Raw genomic sequence first — 14,983 nt, forward strand, 5'->3', positions numbered from 1 at the left:
GCAGAGTTGTAGTCTTACACACTTCTCTGCAGCTTCTCTCCCCCTGCCATCCCCTCATTACCCCATCCCCGTAGAGACGGTGCCTGCTCCCAGACCACCAATAACCAGCAAAAATCTATTTAAGCATAAAAATTCAAAAAGAAAAAATAATATAGCACCTTCAACTGCACCACAGACTAAAACAGTTAAATGTGGTTTATTAAACATTAGGTCTCTCTCTTCTAAGTCCCTGTTAGTAAATGATATAATAATTGATCACATATTGATTTATTCTGCCTTACAGAAACCTGGTTACAGCAGGATGAATATGTTAGTTTAATGAGTCAACACCCCCCGAGTCACACTAACTGCAGAATGCTCGTAGCACGGGCCGAGGCGGAGGATTAGCAGCAATCTTCCATTCAGCTTATTAATTAATCAAAACCCAGACAGAGCTTTAATTCATTTGAAAGCTTGACTCTTAGTCTTGTCCATCCAAATTGGAAGTCCCAAAAACCAGTTTATTTGTTATTATCTATCGTCCACCCTGGTCGTTACTGTGAGTTTCTCTGTGAATTTTCACTACCTTTTGTCTGACTTAGTGCTTAGCTCAGATAAGATAATTATAGTGGGCGATTTAACATCCACACAGATGCTGAGAATGACAGCCTCAACACTGCATTTAATCTATTATTAGACTCAATTGGCTTTGCTCAAAATGTAAATGAGTCCACCCACCACTTTAATCATATCTTAGATCTTGTTCTGACTTATGGTATGGAAATTGAAGACTTAACAGTATTCCCTGAAAACTCCCTTCTGTCTGATCATTTCTTAATAACATTTACATTTACTCTGATGGACTACCCAGCAGTGGGGAATAAGTTTCATTACACTAGAAGTCTTTCAGAAAGCGCTGTAACTAGGTTTAAGGATATGATTCCTTCTTTATGTTCTGTAATGCCATATACCAACACAGTGCAGAGTAGCTATCTAAACTCTGTAAGTGAGATAGAGTATCTCGTCAATAGTTTTACATCCTCATTGAAGACAACTTTGGATGCTGTAGCTCCTCTGAAAAAGAGAGCTTTAAATCAGAAGTGCCTGACTCTGTGGTATAACTCACAAACTCGCAGCTTAAAGCAGATAACCCGTAAGTTGGAGAGGAAATGGCGTCTCACTAATTTAGAAGATCTTCACTTAGCCTGGAAAAAGAGTCTGTTGCTCTATAAAAAAGCCCTCCGTAAAACTAGGACATCTTACTGCTCATCACTAATTGAAGAAAATGAGAACAACCCCAGGTTTCTTTTCAGCACTGTAGCCAGGCTGACAAAGAGTCAGAGCTCTATTGAGCCGAGTATTCCTTTAACTTTAACTAGTAATGACTTCATGACTTTCTTTGCTAATAAAATTTTAACTATTAGAGAAAAAAATTACTCATAACCATCCCAAAGACGTATCGTTATCGTTGCTTGCTTCAGTGATGCTGGTATTTGGTTAGACCTCTTTCTCTCAGATTGTTCTGTCTGAGTTATTTTCATTAGTTACTTCATCCAAACCAGCAACATGTCTATTAGACCCCATTCCTACCAGGCTGCTCAAGGAAGCCCTACCATTATTTAATGCTTCGATCTTAAATATGATCAATCTATCTTTATTAGTTGGCTAGTACCAACAGGCTTTGAAGGTGGCAGTAATTAAACCATTACTTAAAAAGCCATCACTTGACCCAGCTATTTTAGCTAATTATAGGCCAATCTCCAACCTTCCTTTTCTCTCAAAAATTCTTGAAAGGGTAGTTGTAAAACAGCTAACTGATCATCTGCAGAGGAATGGTCTATTTGAAGAGTTTCAGTCAGGTTTTAGAATTCATCATAGTACAGAAACAGCATTAGTGAAGGTTACAAATGATCTTCTTATGGCCTCGGACAGTGGACTCATCTCTGTGCTTGTTCTGTTAGACCTCAGTGCTGCTTTGATACGTTGACCATAAAATTTTATTACAGAGATTAGAGCATGCCATAGGTATTAAAGGCACTGCGCTGCGGTGGTTTGAATCATATTTATCTATAGATTACAATTTGTTCATGTAAATGGGGAATCTTCTTCACAGACTAAAGTTATTATGGGTTCCACAAGGTTCTGTGCTAGGACCAATTTTATTCACTTTATACATGCTTCCCTTAGGCAGTATATTAGACGGCATTGCTTAAAATCTTAACTTTTCATTGTTACGCAGATGATACCCAGCTTTATCTATCCATGAAGCCAGGAGGACACACACCAATTAGCTAAACTGCAGGATTGTCTTACAGACATAAAGACATGGATGACCTCTAATTCCTGCTTTTAAACTCAGATAAAACTGAAGTTATTGTACTTGGCCCCACAAATCTTAGAAACATGGTGTCTAACCAGATCCTTACTCTGGATGGCATTACCCTGACCTCTAGTAATACTGTGAGAAATCTTGGAGTCATTTTTGATCAGGATATGTCATTCAAAGCGCATATTAAACAAATATGTAGGACTGCTTTTTTGCATTTACGCAATATCTCTAAAATTAGAAAAGTCTTGTCTCAGAGTGATGCTGAAAAACTAATTCATGTATTTATTTCCTCTAGGCTGGACTATTGTAATTCATTATTATCAGGTTGTCCTAAAAGTTCCCTGAAAAGCCTTCAGTTAATTCAAAATGCTGCAGCTAGAGTACTGACGGGGACTAGAAGGAGAGAGCATATCTCACCCATATTGGCCTCTCTTCACTGGCTTCCTGTTAATTCTAGAATAGAATTTAAAATTCTTCTTCTTACTTATAAGGTTTTGAATAATCAGGTCCCATCTTATCTTAGGGACCTCATAGTACCATATCACCCCAATAGAGCGCTTCGCTCTCAGACTGCAGGCTTACTTGTAGTTCCTAGGGTTTGTAAGAGTAGAATGGGAGGCAGAGCCTTCAGCTTTCAGGCTCCTCTCCTGTGGAACCAGCTCCCAATTCAGATCAGGGAGACAGACAACCCTCTCTACTTTTAAGATTAGGCTTAAAACTTTGCTTTTGCTAAAGCTTATAGTTAGGGCTGGATCAGGTGACCCTGAACCATCCCTTAGTTATGCTGCTATAGACTTAGACTGCTGGGGGGTTCCCATGATGCACTGAGTGTTTCTTTCTCTTTTTGCTCTGTATGCACCACTCTGCATTTAATCATTAGTGATTGATCTCTGCTCCCTCCACAGCATGTCTTTTTCCTGGTTCTCTCCCTCAGCCCCAACCAGTCCCAGCAGAAGACTGCCCCTCCCTGAGCCTGGTTCTGCTGGAGGTTTCTTCCTGTTAAAAGGGAGTTTTTCCTTCCCACTGTTGCCAAGTGCTTGCTCACAGGGGGTCGTTTTGACCGTTGGGGTTTTTACGTAATTATTGTATGGCCTTGCCTTACAATATAAAGCGCCTTGGGGCAACTGTTTGTTGTGATTTGGCGCTATATAAATAAAATTGATTGATTGATTGATTGATGTAAATAATGTGAAATATTGTCTCCATCTTAACTATATATACCACCGGCAGCTGCGCTTCTCTGTGGTCTCATGCGCAATTACACTTCAGGCTTGGAACTGAACGGATCTCGCCGCTGCAATATACATATTATTACTTGATCACCTTCTAACTCTGTAAAAGATATGACGTGGAACTGTTGTGCCAGGCCATGACAACATTAATAAACATGAATCTCACCTCCAACAACAGCCCAGAAGTGTTTCACAGCACAGAGTGAACGTTGGGTCGGGACCGCAGCCTGTGGTTAAAATCCTCTCACCCGGCTGCTGTGCTGTAATCAACCATGCAAAAATAAATCCCATGTGATGATCCAACCATTGCGGTGTACAGAGTTGTGTTATGCTGCTAAAGTGAGCCAAAACACACACAAAAAAACCCCCCATTAAAGTTCCCTGGAAAGGCTGTGTCTGATGCATGGGACAGCAGTGTCCAGTAGCTGGCAACGCGTGCACATGTGCCCCTCGCTTATGCGCGCGCACGCATAGCTGCTCATTCAGTCGTTATGAACACAAACACATACACGCCCAGTGATCACATTGTCAGTCCAACACTGACACTACGCACACACGCACATGAGGTCAGTAGCCCTGAGAACTGCAGGACAAGCACAGATGTGATTGCATGACTGAGTGAGTGACCACACCATGCCGACTTGGACACATATGGCGTGAGTCCAGTCCATACGCTGGTTGTACTCCGATGTTCAATACCAACAGGGACTGTGCAAAGGGAGGAACACAGCGCACCAGTCCCGTGTTTGCCATCCAGACGTTTGGATATCGGGCAGTCAGTTGTGTACAGAGGCTTTCGATGCCATCGTGCAGGTGTGGACGAGGTCATCTGGATGCGTTCTGACACTGCTGACCACGCCTCTTTCCCTCCCGCCTACATCCGATTATGGCAATATTTGCTGTGTCGGGCTTGTTCCTGCACATTCTTGCTATGTGTGACGGGTATTCCTACTTAGTATGGCTTGAAACTTGTTGGATCATGCTCCATCGGGGTAAAGATCTGAAGCAGAAACAGAGTGTGTTTGCAGTTCTGGCCAAGGAGGCAGCATCTTACTTTTGTTTTGGGGCAGGTTGCCAGGTCTGCACTTTATCAGTCAGCCTGTTAGGAGGAAAGCCAGATTAACCCATTTCACTGTGCAGCAGGCTAGGACGTGTAATTGGATGTAGCCCTTAATTTATCAACCAAAGGGTGGTTTCCCAAAGTGATGATGTCATGCTTTCACAGTTCAGGGTTCAAGCCCATCAGAAAATGTCATTGCAAGTACTGAGAGTTAAGCAGTTGAAATCGGGAGGATTGTAAAGTAGGTACTCTTTTTTTTTTCGTGTTTGCCAGGTTTTGTGGCTGAAATCTTGCTCAGTGTGGAGAAAATGATTAAATTATCTGGGGCTCAAGCTGTCTGCCTTGTCAAAAACGTGACCCCTCTAAGGTTCAATTGGAGTAAGTGAGGCATTATTATGCAAATTTCAGGGTGTCTGGAATGTGTAGATGTCGAGTAAGTAGTGATCACAGAAAAAAATCTTTTGACAGATTTATTATATATATATATATATATATTCACTCACTGTATTTTACTGGGTGGATGCCTTGGTTTTTCCAAAACCTAGGAATATGTCCACTCCTGCTCTGTCTTATAACAACAGTTAACAAAGAAGTGTGACAACATGCCAAACAAGTTTTTGCTGCTGGCTTTTTCACTGACAAAGGTGAGACAGACATTGAGAAAGTGGGAAAAAAAAGAGATATAGACGGGAAGAAGGAGAGCCGTAATTTAGCTGGCTGACAGAGGAAGTGAGATCTCTTTGGGGTGTGTGCGTGTGACAGTCTAAATGAATAGAGGCGTCAGTGTGAGTGTGTGTATTTGTGTTTGTGTGGACACCAGGAGGAATCTATGCTCGCTGTGTTTTACTCGCCCTGTCAAGTCAAAGACAGCCCTATGTGTTTTTATCAAACTTCCTCCTCCGCGCTCTTCCCTGTCACTGTTGAAAAGGGAGCGCGTTTGCCCGTGTGTGTGTTGTGATTGCCGAAAGGGAAATACGCAACAGGTAGGTGGTAGGAGCCGAGCGCGCACAACTCAGTACCTCTTTTGCTTCTTCTTGTCTTGCTGATGTTTGCCTCCATTCTGTTGCCAGAATTCAGGAGAGAAAACAAGTCCAGATTGTCCAGAGGACTGAGTGCCTGTTATAGTAATACACGGCACTGGAAAAGACAGTTTGTTGAATTTCTAATATTGTTAAGCCTCCTTCATCCCTTACTTAGTCAAAAGTGTGTCATTTCTTTTAAGCAGTGGAAAAAAAAATCCAACAGGAGTTTTGAGGTGCTGGTTTCAGGTTTGGGAGCATGTACTGGTGCCATGCATCACTACTTCCACCACACCAGGGAACTGCATTGGGTCCAGGGGGAATTGGGAAAATGGGTTTGCATATTATTGTCAAAATTGTGTATTTTGGCACATTTTAGGAGGCGACTGTCACCACGATTACTTGAGTTTTTTGTTGGTAGAGCTTGTGGCTCTGTAAAAAAAGGAATGTGGTTACCAGTATATAAGTGGTTCAATTCCAGTTAAGTACTTCAGGATACTTGTCTGTGTCCTGAGATAACATACCTCATCTGCTTTGTCTCAGTCTAATTAGTGCTGAATGTTTGCTGGGGACTAACCTGTGATGGACCAATGTCCAATCCAGGAGGAGTTATGGACACTCATCAGCTTTCCATTGCAGTATCTAGGGATATAAGCACTGAACCGATGAGCCTCAAGACCTGTATAGGGCTCACATCTTCTTATTTTATTGATATAAGTGGTTTATGAGTAGTAGTTGGGCAGTGACACAATACTGTAATTTTGCCTCTGTAGACCACCACAATGAAGATAAAATAAAGCAATCACAAAGTGCTTGTAGTCTTTAATTTTAACTTTAATTCAAGAGGTTTAATAACATATCACATTTGTAATAATTTGGCGATGGACCCCAGCACAGAGAACTACAGCCAGCCAGTCAAAACAGGTGTACTGTCCACAAAGCCTCATTACTAAATGGCACTAACAGGCACTCGGTTAGGTACACGGGTGATAAGTTCAACAGGTAACAGTCTTTCTAAAGGAGGCAGCAGATGGTTATCCAAAAACAGGAAAAAGGTCAGTAAAAGAGATCTGATACTAAGCAGTCAATCCAAAATGGCAGGAAAAATACCAAGAAACACGGGGTGGCAGCAGTAGTCTGTAACAGGAGGGCAAAAACACTGCAGTAAAGCACAGGAATAGTAATGCGAGAGCGCAGGATGAACCTATGCAATCTGGCAATGAGACAACGCTCTAACAGTAGTTAAATAGGCCACCGAGCCTTCAAACACTGAAGCACGTCAGACTCGAAGTCCACAAACCAAGCTACACAGAACGAACATGGCAGAAATGACAATGTAAAGGTGCCAGAGAATATTCAAGATGTGGGAGAATTAGCCAGATAATAGTACCAGAGAAGACAGAAGAATGCAGACAGTATACCTAAAAGCCAAAACGTGGCCCATGACAACATTAACCATTTAGGAATTACAGACACTTTTATTCACACTCCCTCCATTTTTAGACAAGCTGTATACAAGATTAATACAAGTATAAGTTTTTTTAATACAAATGATCGCTTTTACATCTTGTCTTCTTTAGACAAGTCAGGGATGGATACATGAACATTTTGAAGTCACTGAATATACCTGGAACTGAATTTATACCTTTCATGAAGAAAAAAAATGACCACTGCCATGCCAGAAGCCAAATAAGGGCGTGCCACGGAGAAACTTTCAAATCCCGATGAAGATCATAGAATGGAAAGTAGCACTGCTGTTGCTACATGTTGTTAGTATGCTAGCTAGGTAGTTGACTGGCCTTCTTTCGGAACCTTTGGACCAGTAGACTTTTGGACCAATACCTTCGGAGTAATGATCCGTACCTGCCACCTGCTGAAAATCTTTGGGCTTGTTGCTGGGAATAATCTTATCAATGCATGAATGCAATTAGGAGCAGGTGTGATTGTAGTGAAGTTTGTCAAGTGTAGGTTTGGTGGCCACCAAGGCTACTGCTGCTTGTTAATAACGACATAAATCACATTCTGAATCTGCATCTGAACAGATTCGGCTGCTCTATACATACTGCATGCATATGTCGTATAAAAGCTTTGGAGAAGTATCAAAAATTAGCGCCAACATAAAAAAGTGTCATCCTTTTCCCATTTTTAATCTGTCTGCATGATTTCCTCAGCCAAATGAGAAGTTCTTAAAGGTTTTGTTTCTAATGTCCCGCCTTGAGATCTGTGCGTTTGAAACGAGCATCACAGGACTAATATTAACCTTTGTTTCTGCCTTTGTTTTGTCCCAGTCTTGTCATTTCTCAGAAGTGCGATTTCTTCACATTGTCACATTGTGTTTCCATTTTCTTCCTCTTCTTTTAAAGCATTTTCTTTGTGACACATCCCTTTTTACTTCCCCTTTCTTCTCAAAGAGGTTTGTCATTCTTAACATGTTTTATTTTAGGACACTGGAACAGAGTGGTGGCAGGGTGTCGAGAAGTGTGATTTATTAAAACACCACACACACACACACACACACACACACACACACACACACACACACACACACACACACACACACACACACACACACACACACACACACACACACACACACACTTTAATGGCTGCTTTTAACTCGCGTGCATTGTTCTCATAATTGAGCACCCTTTGCCAGTGAGAAGAACCACTGAATCGGCTCAGAAAAACCTCTTGTCCTCAATTGCCTCATTCCCAGAAGTAAGAGGTAGGGGGGACAAATTCAGGAACTAAGACTGTTTGGGCCAGCCCCAATCAGTACATTTTTGTAACTGCATTGCTTATTCAGTTTCATTCAAACTCTTTTTGGGTTTTCCCAGTAATACAAGAAACATTAGTCAAGCTGCAAAGGGACATACAACTGTATAATTTGCCTGCACACCAGGACCACAGTGGTCGCGTGGTCTAACCTAAATTGTTTCAAATGTAATAGAGTTCATTTGAACTGCATAGAATGAATGCATGGCTCAGTTATTTCAATCATCTAATAAAACAAACACAGAAAAATTGGATTTAATTTAATGTTTACCGATGTATGATGTGATGGCCCAAACAGACTGTGATACTCATTTAAATCCAAAAACATAACTAGAAGCACTCGGAGAGCGCAAACCTCCGCCAAGGCCATAGGGTCACTGATGTCACATGGAATACCCTTTGGCAAAGAGACTTATTCCACTTCATTTCACGCATGTTTCAGATTCAGTGGTTAACCCTCTGGGGTCCGAGAGCATTTTTTGGACAGTTCATTCGCCTGGCATAAATGTTTTATTATTGCTGTTAACAGCTCTCCCTGCATCCCACAATCAAGTTTAATGTCTCTTTTTTCAGGACAACCTGTACTTTCAAAATATATATCTGCTACAGTTGTGTTTTATAAGTGTAATAAAAGATTACAATCAGAAATAAGAAAATAAAAAGTAAAGTGGAAAATAATTTTCCACACGCATTTATTCAAAACACACAGCAATCTATAATAAACTAGTAACACATCACTCCTAAAAACAATCTTTGGTGTATCACGTGAGGTGAATCTGCCCTACGATTGGATCTTGGAAAACCATGTGACGGTGAACCAATTCTGATTGGACACTCACATTGCTTACGTCATCACACAGCTTCTGTGAGGAGTACAAAGATGGTGGACAGTGGCTCGAAAGTCCGCAGAGTTAACGTTTCAGCAAAAAAAAAAAGAGTAAGTTTCTATCTCATATCATTAAAAAGTTATTTATAATTTAGTAAAACTTGGTCTCAGCCATGGTATACGATGGCGTCGGCCCCAGAGGGTTAAACCCTTAGATCAACAAATGTATTTATAAAGAGAAACTGCATGAACTACTCAAGTTTTTTATTTTCTAATAAGTTTATTCAATGAGGAGAAACAAATGCTAAATTATTGTTGTGTCGTAACTTAATTTTTGTTCAGCCTTTGGGATCCGTCATCATGAAGTTAGATGCAAAAATGTTGAAATTGGCCCTATCCTGCAATGATAAAGAATCCTTAAAACAATTACTGGATCTGGATCATGTTCTGGATCATTACCAAAATTTAATGACTTCATTGAAATCCGTTGAGGATTTTTTTGAGTAATCCTGCTAACAAACCAACCAACCAACAAACAAACAGACGCGACCGAAAACATAACCACCTTTGCGGAGGTAACGCTGTATTTAATCTATACATGAAATGTCTTGGTAAACAATATGTGTGGAAGAAGTTGTGGATTTAAACATTGAGGTAGAAAAAGTTGTGATATTGTTAAACTCATTAAACAGTTTATGTCGTCACTGACATTGATAAATACGTACATTTATGAAATGTAATAGTTGTGTTTTGACTACTTGCCTTGTATGGTAATAGTATCCATGGGTAGGAAGACTGTACCTGACCTTTGACCATAATGACCTTGACCTTCTCCAAAATGATTGGCCTCTAGCTGAACTTGCCAGGGCAATTCTGGAATCTACCTCTAGTGTGTGCCACTTTTACTCCAAAATGGGTTGAAAATCAAATTCCTTGACATTGACTGCTGCCATAATTAATTCCTTAAGGGCAATTTTGGGATCAACCTTTATTGACATACCACATTTGCTAGAAATTAGCAAAAGGTTTTGGGAAGAGTAGGACAACAAACAGGAAACCATGACTATGGCCACAACGATTGACTTTTGACAAATGTGACCCTGCCACAACTCACCTGCATGTGTGTGCCATGTTTGGTGCAAATTTGAGTAAGAAAAAAAAAAACTTAAACTTTGACCTTTGAACCCTGTAACCTTTACCTGATTGACCTTCTGCAAAACATGCACTATGCACAATTTCTCCAATCGCAGCCACAGAAGCCTATAACTTCTTGTGGGTTGTCGGGGTGGCTTTCCTCACTCTTGTCCTTCTTGCACAGTCACTCAGTTTTTGAGAACTGTCTACTCCACACAGATTTACCATAGAGTGCCATACTGTTTGTATTTCTTCATAATTTATGTAAATAAAGTCCAAGGCATATTCAGTGACTTGGAAATGTTCATGTATCCATCCCCTGACTTGTCTGAAGAAAACTGGCAGTAAATCTGATTATTTACAGGTGTTATTCCAAAGTGTTCCATTACTTATGCAACCCATCATCTTGATGTTTTTATTTTTAATTAATTTATATCAAGTTGTAGAGATTTGTTTTCAGGTTGAGTTTAAGGAAGATAAATTTAGAAATTTTCACTTTTTGTATTCTTTTTTGTTTGTTTGTTTTTGTATTTTTTGTATTTACCAAGTGATTATTTACTATAGTCTAGTAAGTAAGTAGTTTATTTTTATAGCACTTTTCACAGACACAGTCACAAAGTGATTTACATAAAAGTGCAGGTAAGAGCTAAAACTGCATTTTATATAATTATATAATAATTAACTATGTAGAATTAGAAACATAATTATAAAATATAATAATTAAATAGAAATGGAAACATCAATGTAAGAATTAGAATTCAATTAACATAATATGAAATAAAAACAACAAAGTAAAAATACAAGGTTACCCAAATGCTTGTCTACACAAATGGGTTTTCAGTTGCCTTTTAAAATGGTAAACAAAATTTGAATGGGAATTCAAGCCTGAATTGAGTATCAGCATAATATTTGTTAATCATATAATTTATTTATTTCTGTTCTCTGCTGTTGTCCTGCCTTGTTACCATGTCTGGAACATCTATTTTGTATAGTATCCCCGAGATTTAAGGGGGATCTGTGAATTCAATGTTTTTACCAGATTGCGATTTGAACCATTCAAGTACATTATTTGACTAGGTTAATTTGGGAAAGCTATTGAAAACTTAAGTTTGTTTGGTTTCACTTCGCCAGTTGGCTTTAAGAGAAGTATGAATTTTTGATTTTTTTTTACTTTCACTTGAGATGGACATCCAGCTAAAATTAAAACATTTGCTGAATATCAAAATATATATTTCCACTTCCCTTTATGGCCCAAAATAATTATGACTGCAAAATCCTGCATACTGCCAAAGGAAAAATAATAATAATACAAAAGTAATACCATAACATATAATACAAAAATATGCAAAGTTAATTATTATTAAACAACAACAACAACAATAATAATAATAATTTTTTGATCCAGATCAAATATTTTTGTGGCTCTTCCCTAATTTCACTTTCTTTTGCTTTCTTATTTGTTTTCTTTGGTCATTGATTTTGGGTGACTTATAATAATAATTGTTTCTGTGGTTAATATTTGGGGGTTTCATGTGCACTCTTACATGAATGTGTCTTCAAAAATAAGAATTAAAACAGTTGGCTCTCAAAAAAACAAACAAAAGTTGAAACTGATGTAGGACACTTCAGGACACCCGTTCATTCACAGTGCAGATGAATCAGCTGTTCAGCAAACAGATCTACTGCCTTCCATGTGTAATTAAGAGTCAATCTATCCAAGGCTGATCCCAGATCTGAGGCAGTTGGGGTCAGAGTGCTGGGGAACACTTCTAAACAGGAAGTGGAGGAGATCAAACGAACCAATCAGATTGCTTTGTGGGAAGACTAAACATCATCAGCCCACAGGAAGGAAGTAGCTATGACTGAATCTCACACACACACACACGTGTGTGTGTGTGTGTGTGCAGTGTGTGTGATTTACACAGGCACATAGCGTTTATATCCCACACCCAAATATTTACCCCTCAGCAAATGCCACCCTTGAACACAAAGCTATGATTTAACACGGGCAGCGTGCATTATGCCTGTTTGTCTGTCTGCAGACAAACTGCGGGTATGCACGACTGTGTGAGCGTAGTGCACATGCACGCCGGCCTCAGTAGGTGTGTGTATGTAAAGGGGGTAGGCTGGCGGTCCTATGGGGACCACCTCGGCGAACAATGGCTCTTTTATTCCATCGGAGAGTTTGACTGGACCCCAGGTCTCAGAGCAGCCAGACAGGAAACACACACAGTAATGTGCAAACATTAAATCGCAACCTCTTTGGGGGTATCCAGCGGGGGTGGTCACTTTTCACTTATACTAGACCCGTGCGCCCGCTTGGCCCACTGGGCTGCCATTTCAGATACTGTGGAATGTGGTAGCGTTGGTTGGTTACACATTTGGTTTGAGGAGGCAGTGTAAAGCAAACAAAACATATGGCAAAGTCTGTGGTGACTGAAATGTTTTAACCACAGGGATCCCTTATTTGCTTCATGTTATTTTATGGGTTGTGTATGTGATATTCTTTGTGGTTCTTCTGTATTTGACAGCATATAAAGAGACACATGCTAACACACAAAACCTATTTGCAATTTGTGATGATTCACCACATTAAAAGGACAGACTTTAAAATCTGGTCAACTTTGATGGACCTGATCAAGAAAACAAAACAACAACAACAAATCAGCTTTGTTTTGCCTATAGTGCATCCAGAAAGTATTCCACATTTTGTTATGTTAGAGCCTTATTCCAAAATAGATTATTTTTTTCCTCAGAATTCTACACATAGTATCCCATAATGACAATGTGAAAAAGTTTTGTTTTTAAATAAAAAGCAACAAAAAACTAAGAAATCACTTGTACTTAAGTATTCACAGCTTTTGCCATGAAGCTCAAAATTGAGCTTAGTTGCATCCTGTTTCCACTGATCATCCTTGAGATGTTTCTTCAGCTTAAATGGAGTCCACCTGGCATCAGTTCAATTGATTGGACATAATTTAGAAAGACACACACCTGTCTACATATAAGGTCCCATAGTCGACAGTGCATGTCAGAGCACAAACCAAGCATGAAGTCAAAGGAATTGTCTGTGGACCCCTAAGACAGGATTGTCTCGAAGCACAAATCTGGGGAAGGGTACAGGAACATTTCTGCTGCTTTGAACATCCCAGTTAGCACAGTGGCCTCCATCATCCATAAATGGAATAAGTTGTGATCCACCAGGACTCTTCCTAGAGCTGGCCACCTGTCTAAACTGAGTGATCGGGGGAGAAGAGCCTTAGTCAGGGAGGTGACCAAGAACCCGATGGTCACTCTGTCAGAGCTCCAGCATTCCTCTGTGAAGAGAGGAGAACCTTCCAGAAGGACAACCATCTCCGCAGCAATCCACCAATCAGGCCTGTATGGTAGAGTGGCCAGACAGAAGCCACTCCTTAGTTAATGGCACATGGCAGCCCATCTGGAGTTTTCCAAAAGACACCTGAAGGTCTCTCAGACCATGAGAAAGAAAATTCTCTGGTCTGATGAGACGAAGATTGAACTCTTTGGCATGAATGCCAGGCATCATGTTTGTAGGAAACCAGGCACCATCTCTACAGTGAAGTATGGTGGTGGCAGCATCATGCTGTAGGGATGTTTTTCAGTGGCAGGAAATGAGAGACTGGTCAGGATTGAGGGAAAAATTAATGCAGCAATGTACAGAGACATCCTGGAAGAAGACCTGCTCCAGAGCGCTCTTCACCTCAGACTGGGGCGACTGTTCACCTTTCATCAGGACAATGACCTGAAACACACAGCCAAGATATCAAAGGAGTGGCTTCAGGACAACTCTGTGAATGTCCTTGAGTGACCCAGCCAGAGTCTAGACCTGAATCCTATTGAACATCTCTGGAGAGATCTGAAAAAAGCTGCGCACCAATGCTTTCCATCCAACCTGATGGAGCTTGAGAAGTGCTGCAAAGAGGAATGAGCAAAACTACCCAAAGATAGGTGCACCAAGCTTGTGGCATCATATTCAAGAAGACTTGAGGCTGTAATTACTGGAAAAAGCGCATCGAGAATGTATTGAACAAAGGGTGTGAATACATATGTGCATGTGATTTCTTAGTTTTTTCATTTTAATTTGCAAATTATTTCCAAAAACCCCTTTTCATGTTGTCATTATGGGGTGTTGTGAGTAGAAGTTTGAGGGGGAAAAAAAGTGAATTTTCTACATTTAGGAATGAGGCTGTAACATAACAAATTGTGGAATGTGGGAAGTGCTGTGAATACTTTCCTTATACACACTATCCTACTTTCATGTGTCGCTGGTCATGTCTTGCTTTCAAAACATGACCAAGATAAATTTTATCTTTTCCTACTGGTTCTACACCTGTCATGAAACTTGTCATGTGATACTGGCAGCAAATCTAGAAGGTTCAATGTTGGGACTCTGTAAAAAGAACACAGAAAGAGCTTGAATCACCCCGTGTTGAGCCTTAATCGACGTCTTTTATCATGGAATATCTGTTTCTTTTGCACCTTAAGTGGCAAAGAAGATTATGAAAAAGAGGCGGCAGTGAAATGAATAACTAATATGTAATTAACAATTACAGCAGAGTTACAACACACACAGTAAAATGACTTGAGACGTGAAATTTTGGTGCCATT

General features: G+C 40.1%; 1 protein-coding gene across 1 annotated transcript in view; it reads left to right on the top strand.

Moving 5' to 3' along the window:
- Window positions 1-5,350: 5,350 nt before the first annotated feature.
- sox5 (SRY-box transcription factor 5) overlaps window positions 5,351-14,983 on the top strand; it is a 396,290-nt gene continuing 386,657 nt past the window's right edge. Inside the window, exon 1 of the mRNA XM_034163653.1 lies at window positions 5,351-5,583. The gene's annotated coding sequence lies outside the window, so the exon portion shown is untranslated. The remainder of the gene's footprint in view (window positions 5,584-14,983) is intronic.

Source organism: Thalassophryne amazonica, chromosome 22 (assembly GCF_902500255.1).
Source record: "Thalassophryne amazonica chromosome 22, fThaAma1.1, whole genome shotgun sequence".
NCBI classification, from domain to species: domain Eukaryota; kingdom Metazoa; phylum Chordata; class Actinopteri; order Batrachoidiformes; family Batrachoididae; genus Thalassophryne; species Thalassophryne amazonica.